Source organism: Doryrhamphus excisus, chromosome 18 (assembly GCF_030265055.1).
Source record: "Doryrhamphus excisus isolate RoL2022-K1 chromosome 18, RoL_Dexc_1.0, whole genome shotgun sequence".
In the NCBI taxonomy this organism is placed as follows: Eukaryota; Metazoa; Chordata; class Actinopteri; order Syngnathiformes; family Syngnathidae; genus Doryrhamphus; species Doryrhamphus excisus.
In genome coordinates, this window is record NC_080483.1 from 8,642,386 (window position 1) to 8,653,393 (window position 11,008).

The following is an 11,008-nucleotide window of genomic DNA, read 5'->3' on the forward strand; positions in this document are numbered from 1 at the left end:
GCTTTTCTACGCTACAAAATAAAATATGTGATTTATTAATATTTAATCAACTACAGGACATATATTATGATTCCATGCGAGTATAACACCAAGACCAATGTTTTTTTTCCTGTTTTGTCTCAGCAGGGGGCAGCAAATTGCCAGCTAACCGTGACAGCCAGAGTCAGAACACAAAGGCACACTCTTGCACACACTACTTTTGTTGTTTTTTTTACATCCATATGTTAAGTATTTGTGTCAACATATGCAAATACACAAATAAAAAAGCATATATTGTTTTGATCAAACAATACATTACATTATACACATTATGTGTATGATATTTAACTTGTGGACGAGAGCTGACTGTTGTTGCACGTTTATCCTGCCCTTCCAAGTGTTGTATTGATAAATAACAGTAGGTGGTGACTGGGTGAAATGAAGGTGCGAATTGGAAACAGTGATGTGGGAAGGGGAGACCGTGGGGGGTATAGTGTGTCATGAAAGGATGACACAAACAGGCTGTATCATGTGAGAATTGTAACAGACTGTCCATTCTCCAATGACCTCAATATAAGATGATCCCTCTGTTTGAAGACATGCTGTTGGAAAAATATATTCTGTGTGACAAAATTAAAGACAAAAACAACATTTTACATTACATAACATATTACATAACACCTTATAATCAGCATCATAACCTTTCCTCTGTTTGACTTGCAGCAGGTCTCTGTGTCACCAGGTCACTTGTATGTATGTGTGAGTGACAGGAGGAAAAGCTTTGACTTGCTCTGGAAGGTGTCGGACGTCAACCTCTTTGGTTTGTATGTTTACATTTCTATATATACTATAAGACATGTCTAAAGCTTGAAATTTCCGAGTTCTTCCAAGTCATATAAGATCTGTTTAGTGTCTCCCAAATCAAGTGTCATTCAAACAAAATTTGACACATGCAATCAATCAAATTTTAATCTTTTTATTTTATTAAATAAGTAAGACTGGTGTGACAAGACTTACCATCATTTGCGGTGTATAAGCTGCTACTTTTTTCTTTGAAATCTTTGGCTCATACAGTGGCGCGGCTAATTAATGGCTAAGTTCTAATCTCTTGACAACTGCTTTACTTCAGAACTACTACTAATCGTTGAAATACTGCGTCGCTCACGAGTCAGTGAGGAAACAGTAGTTCTTTCTTTGGCAGCTACCAATTCCAAAATATTAATAAATTCATAACTAGCTTGTTAACCCATTGGACTCATCTTACAAAGAACACTAAACTCACACAGCAACTTAACATTCAAAATGTGGCTTGGAAATGAAAGTGAAAATACAAGTTTAAAGTAACAATCTATTTTTTATATGTATTTTAACATTTTCCCATAATGCATTTTGTCCAATCAAAGCATTTCATTGGTAACTGTGAGGGCGCTGCGGTGATGTCAGCTTCCCTCTGGGCTCCTCTGGCATTGTAGCCCCGTCCATCCATCCATCAATTTTCTATACCGCTTGTTCATTTTATTTTTCATTTAATTTTCTACTGCTTATCCTCACGAGGGTCGCGGGGGGTGCTGTAGTCTATCCCAGCTGTCTTTGGGCGCCAGCCAATCACAGGGTACATACAGACAAACAACCATTCACACTGAAATGCTTTGTTCAGACACAATGCTTTATGGGAAAATGTTTAAAAATATATATATATTTTAAACTTGTATTGATTCTTCTATTGTATATTTCCTAGCTAACTTTTGAGTCTTAAGTCGCTGTATGATGAATTCAGTGTACTTCAGCATTCTTTGTAAGATGACACCGCGTGCTTGTCGTGAGTGACCACATTATGCCATTTTGTGGCTTATATACGAACACGTTTTTTGAATACTTTCACTAAAAATTATTCATTGAAAATGTACTTTCAAGTCATCAGACTAAAGTTCTGAGTCCTGAGTCATTGTCTCAAGTATTTGTCGATAATGTCAAAACGATCTAAGGTCATCAGAATTGTAACACAATTCCAGTCCACACCTCTGGTTGAAGGGTAGCTGAAGAAAGTGGCAAATGTCAGAGCTTGATGAAAAAAAAAAAAAAAAATGTAAAAAATGAAACTAACAATGACACTAGCCAATTTCATACTGTGGATTGGTGTTACTTGTTTTTTTTTTAACCTGCATGTGTGAAAAGGCATGAAATAGCCTCAAGTAAATCGAGTTAATTGAGGAATCTTTATAAGATATAACTTTTTGTTTAATACTTGGAATGGAGGACCGACTCAAGGTGAAATGATAACAATATGAATAAAACCGTGTGGGACGATGAGCTACTGTGACACTGACTTTGTTTGCTTCGCAGCGCGTGTGTGTGTGTGTGTTTGCTTTGCCTTGTGGGGTGGGCCCTGTTTTGCATGATTGTGCAGTAATGGGTTTTGGCAGCTGTGTAATTTCTGTTGATTTATCCTGACCTTGGAAAAAAAAATAATTCTAGCGTGTAGGTGTCATTTGCAGCAAACACATACACTAACAAAATGTATAAAAAAATTACATAGTTGTGCGACTAAATGAATATGTTAATCTTAGGGATAGTTCAGATTTTTTGACATGAAGTTGCATGACGTCCCCATCAGCAGTGTACTACAGTAATAGTGACTTACCCCTCTAATTGGATCCGTGAGTCCAGTTCTGTTCGGAGAACCATTACAAGGGACGTGGGTCCGCTTCGTCGAGCGAGACATTAATGCATTAATATAGTTATTCCTGCACAAAATCCACACAGTTTATGATGGCACGGTTTCATTTTCATATGATGTAAGTGGGGGAGGGGTCAATCTCGTATGTAAGCCCCCAATCAGCCTCCAGACACACACACACTTAGTGTTAGTGGGTCAAGTATGCATGGAGGGACCAGCCAAGGACGATGTTGCTAATTTCCCTGTCAAGTGCTGTTGGCTTGCTGAATGGGTCACCAGTTAGGTAGACCATTGTACAAAAAACTGTTAATTATTGTGCTTTAAACTGTAGATAAGGAGACTAATGAGGACAGATGACCTCGCAATAAAAGTTAATAATTGCGAATAATGTAGACAAAGCAAAGACCTATTCTGTCCCTATTGTTCATACCTGTGATACTACCTCCTGCATTGTACTGCTACCCATAGATTATTTTTCCCCACATTGCCTTCATCACCGTCTCCTCTCATCACACTTTTGTGTCATTGATCGCCGCAATCACCACAATAAAAGTCAATGTCAAATTTTTTTTAACTCTCAGTACCATCATTATCCCACCTCCTATACTTGCATGGGGTCTGGAGTGTTTGTGTTTAAGAGCTGATCAATAGCAACACAACAAGGTAGCGGTGCTTTATTTCAAGTGGATGCAAGCCAATGAAGCTTTCATATGTTTTTTATAGCATGGATTACTGTACCCTGGTGCGTCAGTAATGTTACTGTAATGTTCAGTGAGACACACAAGCACCAGACCCCGCTCAGCTCCCTTAGCACTGGAACACAGTAACACACAAGCACAAGTTTACTGGTTCACTGGTGTGTCAGTAATGTTCCTGTAATGTTCAGTGAGACACACAAGCACCAGACACCACTCAGCTCCCTTAGCACTGGAACACAGTAACACACAAGCACAAGTGTACTGGTTCACTGGTGTCAGTAATGTTACTGTAATGTTCAGTGAGACACACAAGCACCAGACCCCACTCAGCTCCCTTAGCACTGGAACACAGTAACACACAAGCACAAGTGTACTGGTTCACTGGTGTCAGTAATGTTACTGTAATGTTCAGTGAGACACACAAGCACCAGACCCCATTCGGCTCCCTTAGCACTGGAACACAGTAACACACAAGCACAAGTTTTACTTATGTGTTAAATTGCTTATTTTATGTTATTATGTCTATTATATTGCATAATATGAGTGTACAGGTGACTATAGGGGTGTTATTTCATGTCTACAGGGCTCTTATAATGTTAAACCTGTCATAAACAAGTTTTCTATGCTCGATGAAAATATAATACAAGTATTATAAGGATAGTTATTATAATAGAAATAATGAATATGATAATAATATATGTGTATTGATTGTTTTTACGTGGGTCAGACGCACTTGGCATATCAGTGATATGAAAAGTAATGAGAAAAGACCCTATCGTGATGGGATTATGTGTAAATAAAAAACACTAAGGGTCCAAGGACTGTCACTTGAGGAACACCACTTTCCGTTCTTCCAGCTGCTAACTAAACAAGCTGATTTCAGCCTTTTATTGAAGTCCTCTCAAAGTCAGATGACAGCAAGCAAGCGTTTGATTGGCCATGAGAGGCATTGCAAAGCTGTCCTCCTTTTCTGCAGACACAATCAACTGCAGGATTGATTCTATTGTTGGTGGGCCTGTCGGCCTCATTGGATCAGGAGGCGATGACGAGTGTCGGAACATAGACAAGGCACAATTAGAACGCGGAGTGACAGAGAGTCCAAAACACCTCTAGCTATTCTAATATGAACCTCCTCATCACGACCGTGACCTCTCACCCTGTTGTAAAGCACAAGGGTAATTGAGGTTAACTGTATAATTTGACCTCAGAACGCACATGTGTGTGTGTGTGTGTGCCTTCTGTTGGAACGCTTCCTGCTTAAGTGTGGAAATAGATGAGACAGCCATCTTTTGAATATTCTTATCTGCCGCTGCAGAAGGATTGTAAACGGGAGCGCTGTGCGCTTCATCCCGAGCACAGGCGGTTAACGTCAGCAGAGGAGGAGAGAGCATTTATTTATTTATTTATTTATTTCGTTCTTTAGACGTTTGTCACCAGTGAAATGAATGGTTTAACTGTGGGATCTTATCAGTTTAATGGTGGTTCATTTATTATTCTGGTGAAGAACAAGAGGAGAAAACTGAATAATAAATAAACACAATTTATTTTAATGCTGTTGTATTGTATGTATTTAAACTAGGGCTGTTAAATTTTGATCAGATTAATCACAGTTTTCAAATCTTTATTAATCATTACCAACCATGCCTGAATATGAAACAGCAACAATTCTCGGTTTCAGAATTCTCCACCCGAAAAAAATAGCCATAGGAAGTAAAACAGATGAACACTGTACTATTATTTATAGAAAAACACCAAAAATAATATGAATTGCAAACTCATTACAATTTATTCAGAACATCAACTTTCACCACCTGTGAAAGTTGATGAAACTTTCACAGGTGGTGAAAGTTGATGTTCTCCTCTAGACTTTGAATCAATATTTACAATAAAAGTGACTGTTGAAATTATTAGAGCCCCAGACCCATTTCGTTCTCTGTGAATGCTAAATGGCAACGTGTGGTGATCCACTGTAGATTACAGGCTGTTACACTTCCTGTCCCGCACTTAATTCATACTATGTGGGTACCCGCTACGCCTCCTTACTGTACCCAAAAATCCGATTACAAACACACCCAGTTCTGGAATAGTTAATAAAAGTGGATTGAGATGAGTGAAATAATCCACAATGCGTGGTTAAAAAGATGCAAAGCAGTTGTAATTAGCCTCTAATGCTATCGCCTGTCACGCGTGTTGACGTCTGATAAGAAAACTGAATTCACCACTCCTATTTATTCTTCCTTTAGGGCTGATGTTACATTAAAACGCATGCGAGATAGAAGCTTTCTGTCCACCCACAGTGTCTCCATGAGAGGGAGAAAGAATAGATATCCTGACAGTGGAGAGCCACCCACAAGCCATTAAATCATTATGCATGCACAGCAACTACAGGGGGAAAAGTCACATTGTTGTATTTATACTGAAGAGAGTATACTATATACATACGCTACATCGCTTATTACCTCTGTCAAGCAAGGGTGAGAGGTATTGTTTTGATTGTTAGTAGAATTATGCACTGCAATGACCTCAGTTTATTATTGAGTCCAGCTCAGTCTCTGTTAGTATTAAGACTGTTCTTATGCTACATTTCTAACATTTAGTACCCGGCAGTTGACCCACATGAGGTCGCTCTGCAATGTTGTGTTTCAGGTAGCTTTGTTTACTATAATAAATCATTTTATATATTCATTCATTTTCTACTGCTTATCCTCACAAGTGTTGTGGGGGTGCTGGAGCCTATCCCAGCTGTCTTTGAGCGAGAGGCGGGCCACACCCTGGACTGGTTGCCAGCCAATGGACAATTTGGAGTCTAGCATTAACCTAGCATGTTTTTGGAATGTGGGAGGAAACCGGAGTACCCGGAGAAAACCACGCATGCACAGGGAGAACATGCAAACTGCACACAGAGATGGCCGAGGGTGGAATTGAACCCTGGTCTCCTAGCTGTGAGGTCTGTGCGCTAACCACTAGACCGCCGTGCCGCCCATTTTATATTCATTCATTCATTTTCTACCGCTTTTCCTCATGAAAATTTTTATTTTATTTATTTTATTTATTTTATTTATTTGTATTCATTATTAATTTATTATTAATTTATTATTAATTTATTATTTTATTTACTTGACATTTATTGTAACCAGCAATATTGTTTGATATTATTTCTTACATTTTTTTCTACAATTCATGGCCTCCCCTTGATAGACATCACTATTTGCAGAAGACCTAAATAGGGTTGTGGTCTTTATTTTGGCAAATATGTTTTGCAATGACACAGGCCACACAGGAAGGAGACCAGGGTTCGATTCTCTGCTTGGCCATCTCTGTGTGGAGTTTGCATGTTCTCCCCGTGCATGCGTGGGTTTTCTCCGGGTACTCCGGTTTCCTCCCACATTCCAAAAACATGCTAGGTTAATTGGCGACTCCAAATTGTCCATAGGTATGAATGTGAGTGTGAATGGTTGTTTGTCTATTTGTGCCCTGTGATTGGCTGGTGACCAATCCAGGGTGTACCCCACCTCTCGCCCGAAGACAGCTGGGCGACCCTTGTGAATGAATATTGTTTACTTGTCTGTATCCATAATTAAGTTGTACTTAATTGCCTTATAAAAAAACAATGGGAATCGAGGAAAGTTCACCTGCACTGTCCAGTTTCCAGGTATTTATTTCACACTCACAGTGGTTGAATTTTTGATTAAAAAGTTACTAAATCGATTTAAAGTTACTGAATCATTTCGGATTGTATTGTACCAAATGAACCAATGTTGTCTATAAATCGTGTTGGCAACCATGAGTAGTGATATGAATTGAATTGGTTTTAAAACAAATTGTAACACCAAATGTCATAACACAAGGACTGCCTGTAATTAACGGTGGATGCATGTCTGCTTGTGTGAAATAGAGGTCATAGAGCCAAGAAATATTTTCATCAAAAAGTAGACAAGTTATTTAGTTTCAAAAGGAGAATCAGGCTTTCATTTGCTCCATTCCTATTTCTTTTTCTTGCACCTCCCTTCAACCCCCCCCCCCGCCCCCCCAATCCAATTCCGCCTCCTCTGTCTCCCTTTGTGTCCATTTCCTCTTTTTCCAATCTCCCGTCTGCTCTCCCCTAATCCCAGTCACATGATTACTCCATTAGTCTGGCCTGTCCTATCTCGGCTCACCTATCATAATAAAATCAGCCTAATGAAGGTTATTAGTCATTTAAACAGTGCCTCAATGTCAAGACATTTTTATGTAGCATTCACGTCCTCGCTGGAGACGGAGACCACGGAAGGCAAAGCAGCGGTGTAGCGCATTATCCAGATTCCCGATGCCTAATGGTGTGTGAACACGGCGAGTCTATTAACATAAAATGATGTGCTTCGCGATAACGAGTGGATTACTTGGCTTACAATGCCACGAGCGGCTGCACGGAAATAACACGGAGGAGAGAGGAAGCTAATTCGGTCCTAATTCAATGCCCGAGGCCTTCTTATCTGTTTTGTTCTTGTACGAATCAAGTGGCTCTCCACTCCTGTAAGTGCAATCTGCTTCAAGTCTATTTTCGAGCCTCTGGATGCAGTGTGAGCATCTAAACCAGCAGATAGAAAGATAGCGACTTGCTTGGTCCTGATGGTACAGTTTAGGTGGAAATGTTTCCATTTTTACCTCCGCTACCCGTGGGCAAGAGGTTGTATTGTGAAGCCATGTGTTGGTTGGTTTGTTAGGTCGGTACGTTGTTGACAATAGACATTTTTGGCTCAGATGCCGATGAAGAAACAGAGGAATTATGATCCAAATCTGAAGGATAATGCATGAAGAGAAGATTTGTTTTTCTATAATTTCACCCCAGTTTTCCTATATGCGTTTTCATATCACTGTGCACAAATGTATTGGTGAATCAAGGGGTAAGCTAGTTTAGTGGCTAACGCCTAGGGAGAACTTTTTAGCATTTCATTCATTCATTCATTTTCTTTTTTAGCATTTTAGCATGTTTTTTTTCCCCATCATTTACAATACACATATTCCTTTCCTTTTCTGTGCATTATAACCCCCGAAATCGCGTTAATATGAGCTAGCTAACTATTAGCTAATCTATTTAGACTACAAAGCCCCCTAAAAAAAACCCTCTAACAACATTTTATTGCTTTATATACACGCTGTGATCATGCATGAACAAGTAAATTTGTGATACTTACAATATCTTGCTGTATTTTATGATGTAAAACATTACATTACATTGATTTCAGACACCCGTCTTGATCGTAACTAACGCTACTTCCATCAACAAGGTAAGATGCCTCCTTCCCCTGGGCAGAAAATAATGTTACGGTGTGCTAGGCAGATCAATTTATGGTGAAACACACACATACATCTCTCATTGGGATGCTGACTTGTGTAATAGCTGTATGTGCAAAATGCAAAATGAATAATTAATGTTAGCAGATGTAAATGTCACAGGACTCCTTGCGTGAGTACTCAGCATGTTAGTCTTCCTATGTTACAGTATTTGCTGGAGGAATGAACACTCTGAGGATTCAATTAACTGCATTACAACATGTGTTTTATTCTAAAAAGGATAATATCATATGCAAAACACTGCCATCTAGTGGTCACAACGAAATGTAGCCGTTTAAAATACTGTATTTCATGTTGCTCCAAGGTATTTATTTTTTAAATGGCTAAATGTTAATATGTAAAAGTCCATTATGTCCATTATGGCTAATCAACCAGGAGATAGCCTGCTAGCTAACATACAAACTGACAATAGAAAATAATGATAAACAAAAAAAACAAAAAAATATTTGAAACATTTGTTAGACATTTAAGTCTTAATGGAATTGTCCCCTCTCCCCAGAATCCAAAATGGTACATTCCTGTTATGTCATTATCCAGGAAGTACAAACCAGGAAGTAGCCTACATACAGAGAGATAAACAAAATACACTTTTGATGTGTAAAATAAAAAAAGAAGTTTAGTCTTGCATAGTGGACTGTGAACCAGGACATTATTGTAGTTTTTTGGGGAAGATGCTCGCTCTTTAGTCTCCATATTTACGATCATGATAACCTTGACATGTCACACTGAGGAAAAATGGATTTCTGATTGTTGTCTTTATGCCATGAAGTTATACGTATTTGCAGTGTGGAAGAGAACAAACGATTGAAGTTTCCCTATAGCCGCAAGTCACTGTCAATCATTTGGCAACAATTGACAGAAAGATATTGATCGCCTGTTAAATAACACACATGTACACTATTGATTTTGGCCTTTCATGGAGTCATTGATAATCCCAAAGGCTAAAGGTTAATACATAGTCACGCGTCATTTTCCAACAGGTTGATTATGACAAAAAAAAATTTGTCAGCATGCTTCCATCATCTATGCCGCTTATTCTCACTATAGTCACGGGTATGCTGGAGCCTATGCCAGCTGTCTTCAGACGAGAGGCAGGGTATACCTTGGACTGGTGGCCAGCCAATCCCAGGGCACATATAGACAAACAACCATTCACACTCACATTCATACCTATGGACAATTTGGAGTCGCCAATTAACCTAGCATGTTTTTGGAATGTGGGAGGAAACCGGAGTACCCGGAGAAAACCCACGCATGCACGGGGAGAACATCATGATCTGGGGTGCTCTTTCCTTCAATGGAACAATGGCGCTCCAGGTTGTGCAGGGACGTCAAACGGCAGTTGGCAGTTTTAGGAGGTTTAACATTACTGCAAACAGCAGCCACAATAATAAACATGTGTTTTAATGATTACCTTAGCATAAAATGTGCAATACAGTATCTTTGTTAATGTAGAATCTCTGCACTTATTAGATGGTTCTACCAGCGTCTTGTGTAGTAAATTACGTGTTGTAGTGGTCCTACACAAGTGTCCTCTTGTCAACCTTTTCAACCAGGCTGTGTGACAAGCGCCATGTCTGCAGGATAATGATTCAGCATCACGTCAGCATTGAAAAAGCTCCATGTCCAAAGCCAGTCAGTCACGTGACACTTTCTTTTCCTTCTCATTCCTCGCTTCTTTCTCTTCTCCACCTCTTCCTGACTTTGTCCTCTGTCTGTCTCCATCATTCCCTTCATGGTGTCCTCCTCCTCCTCCTCCATCATCTCCCCCTATGTTATGAGTAAAGCCACGGCGCTGGCAGGCCAGTGGCAGAGCTGTCACTACTGTTTATGCTAACCTTTCACTGATGTAGACATGCAATAGTTGAGCCAGCGGCGGCGCCTGGCCTAGCCTGGCTGTCTTTAATCCTCAACGGGCTCTCTTACGCCTCTAGCCCTTTCACCCGTCCTCTCTATCCCTTCTCTATCTGTCTTTGACCCTGACTCCCTCCATAAGGCTACTCAGCCATATCAGCGCTTGCGACAAATATACTTCCCAATAAGCTTTTTTTAAATGGAGTTAGTGCACTTCCGATGTCGTCTCTACTGACTCACAAATGAACGCGACCCTCGTGAGGATAAGCGGTACAGAAGATGGATGGATATTTTTTTTGTGCACATAAATAATTATACTTAATTATGACATTTAATATAATATAAAATAAGGTGAAAGCTGCACGGCGGTGAGTGGTTAGCGCGCAGGCCTCACAGCTAGGAGACCCGAGTTCAATTCCACCCGAGTTTGCATGTTCTCCCCGTGCATGCGTGGGTTTTCTCCGGG